Genomic DNA, 12,466 nt, shown 5'->3' with positions numbered 1-12,466 from the left:
TCCGATTGTTGGAGAGGTATCTCTGGGCCCACTCGGTAATGCACATCACTATAAGCCTTGCAAGCATTGCAACTAATGAGTTAGTTGCAGGATGATGTATTACGGAACAAGTAAAGAGACTTGCCGGTAACGAAATTGAACTAGGTATTGAGATACCGACGATCGAATCTTGGGCAAGTAACATATCGATGACAAAGGGAACAACGTATGTTGTTATGCGGTCTGACCAATAAAGATCTTCGTAGAATATGTAGGAGCCAATATGGGCATCCAGGTCCCGCTATTAGTTATTGACCAGAGAGGTGTCTCGGTCATGTCTACATAGTTCTCGAACCCGTAGGGTACGCACGCTTAACGTTCGTTGACGATATAGTACTATGAGTTATGTATGTTGGTGACCGAATGTTGTTCGGTGTTCCGGATAAGATCACGGACATGATGAGGAACTCCAGAATGGTCCGGAGATAAATATTGATATATGGGATAATATTGTTTGGACTCCGGAAGGGTTCCGGAATTCACAGGAAGAGGTTCCGGATGTTTCCTGAAATGTTTGGGTACGAGAACACTTTATTTGGGCCAAAGGGGAAAGCCCACAAGGTTTTTGGATAGCGCAAAGGGAAGTTTTGCGGAGTCCAAGGGCCAGACGCCAGGGTCCCTGGCGTCTGGGTCCAGACGCCGGGAACCCTGGCATCTAGCCCTGGAGTCAGAGAAGGACTCTTGCCTTTCGGGTGAAACCGACTTTGTGGAGGCTTTTACTCCAAGTTTTGACCCCAAGGCTCAACATATAAATAGAGGGGTAGGGCTAGCACCCAAGAAACATCAAGAAACACCAAGCCGTGTGCCAGCTACCCCGTCCCCTCTAGTTTATCCTCCGTCATAGTTTTCGTAGTGCTTAGGCAAAGCCCTACGGAGATTGTTCTTCACCAACACCGTCACCACGCCATCGTGCTTCCGGAACGGATATACTACTTCGCCCCTCTTGCTGGATCGAGAAGGCGAGGACGTCGCCGAGCCGAACGTGTGCAGAACTCGGAGGTGCTGTGCTTTCGGTACTTGGATCGGTCGGATCGTGAAGACGTACGACTACATCAACCGCATTGATACAACACTTCCGCGAATGGTCTATGATACGTCTCCAACGTATCTATAATTTTTGATTGCTCCATGCTATATTATCTACTGTTTTGGACTATATTGGGCTTTATTTTCCACTTTGATATTATTTTTGGGACTAACCTATTAACCGGAGGCCCAGCCCAGAATTGCTGTTTTTTGCCTATTTCAGTATTTCGGAGAAACAGAAGATCAAACGGAGTCCAAACCGAATAAAACCTTCGGGAACGTGATTTTCTCACCGAACGTGATCCAGGAGACTTGGACCCTACTCCAAGGAGTCAAAGAGGTGGTCACAAGGGTGGGGGGCGCCCCCCCTAGGGCGCGCCCCCCTGCCTCGTGGTCCACTCGGTGCTCCACCGACGTACTCCTTCCTCCTGTATATACCTACATACCCCCAAACGATCAGAACATGAGCCAAAACCCTAATTCCACCGCTGCAACTTTCTGTTTCCACGAGATCCCATCTTGGGGCCTGTTCCAGAGCTCCGCCGGAGAGGGCCGTCATCATGGAGGGCTTCTACGTCATCATAGCCTCTCCGATGAAGTGTGAGTAGTTTACCTCAGACCTTCGGGTCCATAGTTAGTAGCTAGATGGCTTCTTCTCTCTTTTTGGATCTCAATACAAAGTTCTCCCCCTCTCTTGTGGAGATCTATTCGATGTAATCTTCTTTTTGTGGTGTGTTTGTTGAGACCGATGTCGGATTTCAGGTTCCGGCAGACCCTTGAGGTTCGAACACTGGGGTGCGCGCGGAGATTTCGCCTTCTACCTACCTGCACCCCTCCGCCTCGCTAAGATCTAAGCTATGGAAAGAATAGCACAAGAGACACAGGGTTTATACTATTCGGGCCACCGTTGTGGTGTAATACCCTACTCCAGTGTGTGGTGTGGTGGATTGCCTCTTGGGCTGATGATGATGAGCAATACAAGGAAGAACAGCCTCGCAAGGGTCTGTTCTTGGCTGGGGTGATGAACTGCTGGGAGGAGTTCAATCACCCTTCTCTCTCTCTCTCTCTCTCTTCTCGATTCTCTCTCCGATTTTGGACCGATCTCCCATCTCCCCTGTGGGTGGCTAGTCCTATTTATAGGCAAAGGCCCTGGGCCTCTTCCCAAATATTGAGCGGGAAGGGCGCCAACAATTAGCCATTTTGAAGGGGAACATCTGGTACACTTATCCTGACTAAAGTTGGTCCTCGCCTGCCAAAGGCTCTGGTGGTGGCGCTGGCTTGGGCTCCACAATGACTTCCTCCCTGCCGTTGGACTGGTCTTGGTCTCGTTGCACCGAAACGGGTGCCTTTGCTTGATGCTCTCTCCAGCGCTTGCTCCCTTTGCACCAAAGAGGAAAGGAGGACACTACGCGGCTGGCGCCTGCCTGGCGCCTTTGGTCATCATGACTTGCCTCATGGGCACCTCATGAGGTACCCCGCCTTGATCTCTCCGCCTCCTCGCAAGCCAGCCTGATGAGGTCGTGCCTGAGGAAGTTCCGTGTCGTCCGCCCCGCGAGGCTTGGCCCCTCGCGAGGGTCTTGGGTCTGTGTTGATGAAGATGGGTCGTGCTGGGCCCCCCTTTGAGCCACGCCGCAGGCCGCAGGCAGGCAACTCTAGGGACCCCCATTCCCAGAACGCCACAAGTAGCCCCCGGGCCCAAGGCGCACCCTGACTTGGCCGTGCAGGGAGGTGAAAGGGCAAGAGTGAAGCGCCGCGGGCCCTAACAGCATGCGGCCTTGGGCGCCGCGTGGCGGTTGATTGGACGTGGGCGTCTCCACTTTCCCACGGTGCCTCGGCAACTGCACAGATTGGGCAAGTCCCTGCATGCAAAGCGGGTCATGATTACTTGTGATCGTGGAGGTCGACGGTTACCCTTCGCCGGCCATAAGTACGGAATGGCGCGCGCCCTTCCAGTCCATCCCTTCTTGCTTCTCCTTCTTCCCGGTCCTTGCTCCATCTTGCTGCGATGGCTCCGATCCGCCGGTTCTCAACGTCAGAGAAGGGAAAGGCTCCCCGAGAGGAACCAGACCCGCTCCCGCCGAAGAAACGGCTCGCCCTCCACGGTCGGGACGAGGGGGCCCATCAGGTGGTGTCGAGGCCCTGGTGCGAGCGGCCACCGCCGGGGTTCCCGCTTCCCTTGTACGCCCACATCGAGGGCTCTGAAGGAGTCGATGCCGATCGCCACGGGCGGCGCCGCCGTCGGCGCCGACAGGTCATGAAGGTGTGGGTCGTCCCCCCTGGGGTCCACACCGAGGGCTCCTCCCGAGAGTTCGTGCTCCACGCTGCCATGCCTCCTTAGTCTTGGATTCGCCTTCCTCCCTTCTTCGCCTCCATCATCCCGCGGGGAGAACTCCTGGAGCTTTGGCTGCAGCACGCCGGCTGCAGCACCCTCGCGACCGAGGCAGAGGTCGCGGTCGTTGCCCCGGGCGAGGTCTTCATGACTCGAGGCTGGACCGAAATCGCCCGGGTTTGCAGGACAAGAGGCGCCTTCGCGATCCACTTGGAGTACGATGGTGCTTCGGTGATGTTCTTCAAGGTCTTTGATGCGAACGGGCGCCGGCTGGAGTGCTGCCCCGGGAAAGGTGGTCGGGACCTTGCTACGGTGAGGACTGGGCACGCCGACCGCTCCCTTAGTGGCTGCTCAAGCGGCGGAGGCGTCGGAGGGTCCAGCGACTCTGGCGAGCTCTTCGCGACTCCGGAGACGAGCGACGACAGCTACGAGCCCCCTAGCCGGCACTCTTCCTGGAGCAGGGCGAGCTCGTCAGGCCGTCACCGACTCTGATCTGGATGGGGTTGGTGCCGGTGCTTGACGGCCCGCTGTTGACGATGGCGTCTTTCGCAGGGGCGCATGTAGTTAGCGTCCTTTTAGGATCTGTTCCCTGCAAGGAATCAAAGACGCGTCCCGTGAGGGCTTGTAAGGTGCCTGTGATCCTGTTTGTTAATATAACCCTTGTCGTAGAATTGTGCGAGTTGCTCATTCCGTCTTAGCTCAGTTCTCCCTTTCGAACCTCACGAGGGCTTGGTGCTCTGCGCCGATAGGTCCTAGTCCCAAGGCGGCTTCAGCCGTCGCTGGTATGCCAGGTCGCGATGCCGTGGTCAAGGGAAGGAGGTGAGCGACCCGGGGTCCGGTAAGAGCCCCTGAGTCGCGATGCTCAGGAGGTCCCCTTTGGCGCTCAAGCAGCCGTCGTTCAGTGAGAAAGGAGAGCGGTGTCCCTAACACGGGATTGCATTAGGTGTGGGGATGGTGCCACGGTAGCTGGTGCTTCTGGGTGGTGACTTATCTCGAGAATCAGGGGCCGCTCTCTGGTGTGTTGCTGGGTCCATGCATCGGCAGGTGTGAGGTTGCTCGGCGAGGTCCTCGCGTGTCCCTCCCCTCTCTCCTTTGCTCCCCTTTCTGCTCTACGTCCTTGGGTCCCGGCCCTCGAGCGAGTCTCAGCCGTCGCTGGTATGCCAGGTCGCGATGTCGTGGACAAGGCCAGAGGGTGAGGGCTGGAGAGCCAGTAGGAGCCCTGAGTCGCGATGCTCAGGCACCCCCCTTTAACGTGCAAGCGGTTCACGCGGATGAGAGTGAAGGAGACACCTCAAGGGCCTCGCCTGACGCAGCTCCTTTAGGAGATCCTGTAGACCCATCATAGAAAGAACAAGGGGTTGCCATGACAATTGACAGTCAGCTGTTGGTTGCTTCCGAGGGGCGATGAGGCACTGAAGGCTTGACAAGGTGGCGCCATGCGGGGCTGTCGCGGCCAGAGCTCAGCCATTCAGGTTTGTCGGTGTTGCAGGGACGGACCCATGCACAAGCGTCGTGCCGTTTGGGAGAAGCTCCGTCAGTTGGCGTCAGTTGAGCGGGTAACTAGGTCAAACACATTAGCCGCGAAAGAGTAGATTCATTCAAATAGATGCTGGGAAGGCGGACATCACTGGGTCAGGCCCGAGCGACTTGGGGATGATGCAGCCCGAGGGGCGCCCCCAACAAGGTAAGCTAACAACATAAAATAAAGGGATACATGCCGCAGGGACGGACCCACGCGGCCTGGGAATAATGCAGCCCTCGGGGGCGCTCCCAGCTGGAAATGAAACTTGAAAGATGTCACCTGATGATGATGAGGACGAAGGAGTGTTGGCGTAGCAGACTCGGTGGGCTGCGGAAGCCGATCCTCACGAGCCCCCAGGCCCAGGGCCTCGGGAGGCTCCGGAGGTGCTGGTGGCTCCTCGCGAACCATCTCCATCTCCGCCAGGGCTGCGGAACGCCTGGCCTGTTGAGCCTCCATGATGCCCCTCATGAGGCGCTGGTACGTGGCAGCCGCTTTCGGCAAGCCGTAAGGCATGCGAATGTAGCTGTGGGGTGGACCTTCGCAGCGCCCCACTCGCGAGGGTCAGAGGCATTCCAGAGAGGCGACTCGATTGAGCCCTGGTATGTTGATGCAGACGCGCAGCCCACCATCCTCGCCTGGATGGGGAGCCACAGCTGGTAGGCGGCGGCCGCCTCTCATGACTCTTGACTCCTGTAGCTCCTGAATGGCCTTGCTGACGAACTCCTGAGGGTCTGGCCGTTCTTGCCTTACTCCTTCTTGAGGGAAACGTGCTTCGAAACAAGTCAGGTCGGTGGCCCTCTAGGGGAGAGCCCCCGAGGCCTGCCTGAGGAGGACCCTGGGCACGCTTTCCTATGCGATGGAAGGAGGTTCTCCCTGGGCAGGCGTGGGCCTTGAGGGGCCTGCCTCCTGAGGGGCCGGGACGGACGATGTCTTCTTCTTCTTGGGGACGGTCTTGGGAAGCCTCCTGATTCCGCGATCCGGGTCTTCCAGCGATGCGGCCTGAAAGGCTCGTTCCAGGGAACACACCGCGTCCTTCTCTTCACAGGGCACCATGATGACTCCGCCACTTCCTGGCATCTTGAGGACGTTGTTGCCGTGGTGAGTTACGGCCATGAACTTGGCCAGCGCTGGGTACCCAAGGATGGCGTTGTACGGCAGGCGAATGTGAGCGACGTCGAAGTCGATGAGCTCGGTGCGGTAGTTGTCACGTGCCCCGAAGGTGACAGGGAGATGGACCTGCCCAATCGGGACAGTGGAGCCGTCGGTGACTCTGGAGAAAAGCTTGTTTGGCTGAAGCTGGTTGTAGGGCACTTGGAGATTGTGGAATGTTTCCACGGATAGGACGTTGAGCCCTGCCTCGCCATCGATGAGGGTCCTGGTGACCACCACGTTGCTGATGATTGGGGAACAAAGCATCGGGAGGACTCCGGCTGTGGCCGCACACTTGAGCTGATCTGCTGAGCTGAACGTGATGGCGCATGCCGACCACCTGAGAGGGCGCGTGGCTTTGAGCTTGGGGAGGACTGCATTCACTTCGCGGGCGAACTACTTGAAGATGGGTTGAGAGGCTGGGGCTTGAGCCCCGCCTAGGATGCAGGCGATCGCGCGCGGATCCTGGAAGCCCCCAGCCCCCTCGTCCTGATGGCGGTCCTCGTTTCTCCTTGTCTGCGGCGGCAGCAGAGGGAGACCTGCGTTGCCTGGCGGGTGATCCTCGCGAGGCTGATCCCTCCAGTCTCCCTCGCGAGGCGGGTCTTGCCAGCGATCCTCGGGAGGTCGCTCGCGCCACCCTTGGCGCGGGCAGCGGTCTTCCCAGTGTCCTGTGTTCCTTCCTCCTCCTCGACCGTAGCCCCGGTCACCACGGTCGGGGTGACGGCCAATCCTTCCTTCTCGCACGGCTCAGAGCTCTTGACATTCGTTGGTCTTGTGGGTGTGGAGGTCGTGGTACACATAGTACCGACTGCCCTTGGAAGATTCAGGCTGATCTCTACCCCGCTTGTTGTCTGGTTCTGCCGCGAGCACGGCAGCCCCCTTGCGCTTCACATCCTTGGCCTTGGGCTTCTTCTCTTCTGGGTCCGCGGCAGGCAGCTCGAGGAGGGAGAGACGCCCTTCTTCAGCCCTGGCGCACTTGGTTGCCAAGTTGAACAACTCCAAGGAAGTGCACAGGTCTTCATGCATCGCCAGCTCCTCCTTCATCTTGACGTCGCGCACGCCGTTGGAGAAGGCTGAGCTGATGGCCTCCTCGGTCACCTTGGGAATCTTGAGGCGTGCGTTGTTGAAGCGCTGGATGTACTTCTGTAGGGTCTCTCCGGGTTGTTGCTTGATGCGGCCCATGTCACTCACGGCGGGTGGCCGGTCGCGAGTACCTTGGAAGTTGGCGATGAAGCGGGTGCGCATCTCGTCCCGGGAGGAGATCGTGCCTGGAGCCAGGTTCAGGAGCCAATGCGGGCCCCGTCCTTGAGCGCCATGGGAAACCAGTTCGCCATGACCTTCTCATCTCTGTTGGTAGCTTCGATGCCTAGCTCATAGAGCTAGAGGAACTCCGCAGGGTCGGCCGTGCCATTGTAACGAGGAGGCAGGTCTGGCTTGAACTTGCCAGGCCACGCGACGCTGCGTAGCTCGGTGGTGAAGCCACGACAGCCTGCTGTGGCCACAGGAGGCCTTGGGTGACGGAGAGCTTGGTCTTGCATGTCCCCACGCACTGCAACTGGGAGCAGCGCGGGGTCTTGACGTGCGGGAGCAGGAACATGGTCGCGACGTGCTGGAGCAGGGAGCGCCCGGGCAGCTTCTTGCGGGCGAGGGACTTCTTGGCAGCTCTGCTCTTGCCGCGCTGGCACCTGACGGAGCGGGTTCCGCCCAGGGGCCAAGCGCCTTGGAGCCATGGCACCTTCTTGAGGAGGAGGCGGCTGGGGCGCCCCCGGAGCTTTGTCGCCCGCGCGGGGCGGGGTGCGGTGCAGCGGAACGGACGGTGCAGGAGAGCCCCCTGCGGCGCGGACGAGCTCGGCGACGCGGTCGAGCGATTCTTGGTAGACGTCGTCGACGGGATGGTAGCGCAGGAGCTTGTTTGCCGCGATGAGCGCAGCTCGAGCCTCCATGGGTGCGCGGAGCGCGCGGGACGAAGAACCAGCTGGGATGAGCGAGTGAGTAGCGGTGCGGCCATCTTGCCGCACAGACGGATGCTGAGACGATGCTTGCTGCTCATCCCCCGCCGGGCCGGTGGCGGCGTTGACGGCAGGTGATGAGGAACAGCGAGGATGCCCGCCGACAGGAGCTGTCTCGGCGACGCGGGAAGCGAGAGCGGCCCGGCGCTCGGCTCGGGCCCGACGAGCGTCAGACATGGACGCGATGGTCGGAGGAGAACGGGGTGGTGGAAGACGAATTCCGGCGCACCCCTACCTGGCGCGCCAAATGTCGGATTTCGGGTTCCGGCAGACCCTTGAGGTTCGAACACTGGGCTGCGTGTGGAGATTTCGCCTTCTACCTACCTGCACCCCTCCACCTCGCTCAGATCTAAGCTATGGAAAGAACAGCACAAGAGACACAGGGTTTATACTGGTTCGGGGCACCGTTGTGGTGTAATACCCTACTCCAGTGTGTGGTGTGGTGGATTGCCTCTTGGGCTGATGATGATGAGCAATACAAGGAAGAACAGCCTCGCGAGGGTCTGTTCTTGGCTGGGGCGATGAACTGCCGGGAGGAGTTCAATCACCCTTCTCTCTCTCTCTTCTCGATTCTCTCTCTGATTTTGATCCGATCTCCCATCTCCCCTTTGGGTGGCTAGTCCTATTTATAGGCAAAGGCCCTGGGCCTCTTCCCAAATATTGAGCGGGAAGGGCGCCAACAATTGGTCATTTTGAAGGGGAACATCTGGTACACTTATCCTGACTAAAGTTGGTCCTCGCCTGCCAAAGGCTTTGGTGGTGACGCTGGCTTGGGCTCCACAATGACTTCCTCCCTGCCGTTGGACTGGTCTTGGTCTCGTTGCACCGAAACGGGTGCCTTTGCTTGATGCTCTCTCCAGCGCTTGCTCCCTTTGCACCAAAGAGGAAAGGAGGACACTACGCGGCTGGCGCCCGCCTGGCGCCTTTGGTCGTCATGGCTTGCGTCACGGGCACCTCGTGAGGTACCCCGCCTTGATCTCTCCGCCTCCTCGCGAGCCAGCCTGATGAGGCCATGCCTGAGGAAGTTCCGTGTCGTCCGCCCCGCAAGGCTTGGCCCCTCGTGAGGGTCTTGGGTCTGTGTTGATGAAGATGGGCCGTGCTGGGCCCCCCTTTGAGCCACGCCGCAGGCCGCAGGCAGGCAAGTCTGGGGACCCCCGTTCCCAGAACGCCAACAACCGATGAATTGTGGGTTTATGATCTAGTCTATCTATGAATAATATTTGAATCTTCTTTGAATTCTTTTATGTATGATTGGTTATCTTTGCAAGTCTCTTTGAATTATCCGTTTGGTTTGGCCAACTAGATTAGTAGTTCTTGCCATGGGAGAAGTGCTTAGCTTTGGGTTCGATCTTGCGGTGTCCTTTCCTAGTGACAGAAGGGGCAGCAAGGCACGTATTGCATCATTGCCATCAAGGATAACAAGATGGGGTTTATTTCATATTGCATGAATTTATCTCTCTACATCATGTCATCTTGCTTAAGGCGTTACTCTATTTTTAACTTAATACTCTAGATGCATGCTGGATAGCGGTCGATGAGTGGAGTAATAGTAATTGATGCAGAATCGTTTCGGTCTACTTGTCACGGACGTGATGCCTATATACATGATCATGCCTAGATATTCTCATAACTATGCTCAATTCTGTCAATTGCTCAACAGTAATTTGTTCACCCACCGTAGAATACTTACGCTCTTGAGAGAAGCCACTAGTGAAACCTATGCCCCCCGGGTCTATTCTCATCATATCAATCTCCATCACTTTAATCTTGTTTTGCTTTTTTACTTTGCCTCTTACTTTTCACTTTGCATCTCTATACCAAAAATACCAAAAATATTATATCTATCAGATCTCACTCTCGTAAGTGACCGTGAAGGGATTCACAACCCCTAATCGCGTTGGTTTCGAGTAGCTATCGTTTTGTGCAGGTATGAGGGACTTGAGCATGGCCTCCTACTAGATTGATACCTTGGTTCTCAAAAACTGAGGGAAATACTTACGCTACTCTGCTGCATCATCCCTTCCTCTTCGGGGAAACCCAACGCAAGCTCAAGAGGTAGCAAGAAGGATTTCCGGCACCATTCCCGGGGAGTCTACGCAAAAAGTCAACATACCAAGTACCCATCACAATCCCTATCTCTCGCATTACATTATTTTCCATTTGCCTCTCGTTTTCCTCTCCCCCACTTCACCCTTGTCATTTTATTCTCCCTCTCTCTCTATCCTCCCTCTCTATTTGCCTCTTTTTGCCCGCTTGCCTTTTGTTTGCTCGTGTGTTGGATTGCTTGTTTGTCGCGATGGCTCAACCGAGATTTGGTGATCTTCACCTTAAAGGGTTAGAGGAGATTGAAAACAACGTTAGGAAGTTTATGGTTTTGCAATTCGAGCATAATAATTTCTTTAGAAACGAGCTTAAGGAAGAAAAAAGTTTTATGAGTTATATGAATAAAGAGCTTGATGATATGTCTAAAGAATTTGATGGTATAAGATCCCAAATTGCTCGTCTAGAAAAGATGACTACTAAAATTTCAGATATGCAAGCCACCTTAGTCAATAAGATGGCCGCTAAACCGAATTCCTATGAAAATCAAGATGAAGATCTAAAAGTTATAGATGTGTCTCCTATTAAATCCTTGTTTTGCAATATGAATCTTGATGGAACTAATTATGATCTTCCTTTGCCTAGAAGGCGTTCTAAAAATTCGGAGTATTTAGATCTTTATGATGAAATTGATGAAAGTGGGATTGAAAGAAATAAAAATCTAGATGTTGCTAAACCCACTATATTGGATTTCAAGGAATTTAATTATTAAAGTTGCTCTTTAATTGATTGTATTTCCTTGTTGCAATCCGTGCTAAATTCTCCACATGCTTATAGTCAAAAGAAAGCATTCACCGAACATATTGTTCATGCCTTGATGCAATCTTATGAAGAAAAACTTGAGTTGAAAGTTTCTATCCCTAGAAAACTCTATGATGAGTGGGAACCAACTATTAAAATTAAAATTAAAGATCATGAGTTTTATGCTTTGTGTGATTTGGGTGCTAGTGTCTCCACTATCCCCAAAACTTTGTGTGATTTGCTAGATTTCCGCAATTTTGATGATTGCTCTCTAAACTTGCATCTTGCGGATTCTACTATTAAGAAACATATGGGAAGGATTAATGATGTTCTTATTGTTGCAAATAGAAATTATGTGCCCGTAGATTTCATTGTTCTTGATATAGATTGCAATCCTTCTTGCCCTATTATTCTTGGTAGACCTTTCCTTAGAACGGTTGGTGCGATTATTGATATGAAGGAAGGGAATATTAGATTTCAATTTCCATTAAAAAAGGGAATGGAACACTTTCTAAGAAAGAAAATAAAATTGCCATATGAAACTATCATGAGAGCTACTTATGGATTGCCTACCAAAGATGGCAATACCTAGATCTATCCTCGCTTTTATGCCTAGCTAGGGGCGTTAAACGATAGCGCTTGTTGGGAGGCAACCCAATTTTATTTTTATTCCTTGCTTTTTTCTCCTGTTTAGTAATAAATAAATTATTTAGCCTATGTTTTGCTTGTGTTTTTTGTGTTTAATTAGTGTTTGTGCCAAGTAGAACCGTTGGGAAGACTTGGGGAAAGTCTTGTTGAACATGCTGTAAAAAACAGAAACTTTAGCGATCACGAGAACTGCTGTCATTTTTATTTGAAGAGTTCTATTTAGTTAATTATTTTTGAAGATGATTAATAGATAAATTCCTCACTTCCAGAAATTTATTTTAGAATTTTTGGGGTTCCAGATCTTGCTCTAGCTACAGATTACTACAGACTGTTCTGTTTTTGACAGATTCTGTTTTTCGTGTGTTGTTTGCTTATTTTGATGAATCTATGGTTAGTAAAATAGTTTATAATCCATAGAGAAGTTGGAATACAGTAGGTTTAACACCAATATAAATAAAGAATGAGTTCATTACCGTACCTTGAAGTGGTCTTTTGTTTTCTTTCGCTAACGGAGCTCACGAGTTTTCTACTTTAAGTTTTGTGTTGTGAAGTTTTCAAGTTTTGGGTGAATTCTTTTGATGGATTATGGAACAAGGAGTGGCAACAGCATAAGCTTGGGGATGCCCATGGAACCCCCAAGATAATCCAAGGACACCAAAAATTCAAAGCTTGGGGATGCCCCGGAAGGCATCCCCTCTTTCGTCCACTTCCATCGGTAATTTACTTGGAGCTATATTTTTATTCACCAACATGATATGTGTTTTGCTTGGAGCATCTTGTATTATTTGTGTCTTTGTTTGTTTGTATGCCACAATCATCCTTGCTGTACACTCCTTTTAAGAGAGCCATACATGAATTAAAATTTGATAGAACGCTCTAGTGCTTCACTTATATCTTTTGAGC

Source organism: Triticum aestivum, chromosome 1A, assembly GCF_018294505.1.
Source record: "Triticum aestivum cultivar Chinese Spring chromosome 1A, IWGSC CS RefSeq v2.1, whole genome shotgun sequence".
Taxonomy (NCBI): Eukaryota; Viridiplantae; Streptophyta; class Magnoliopsida; order Poales; family Poaceae; genus Triticum; species Triticum aestivum.
This window is presented reverse-complemented; position numbering follows the sequence as displayed.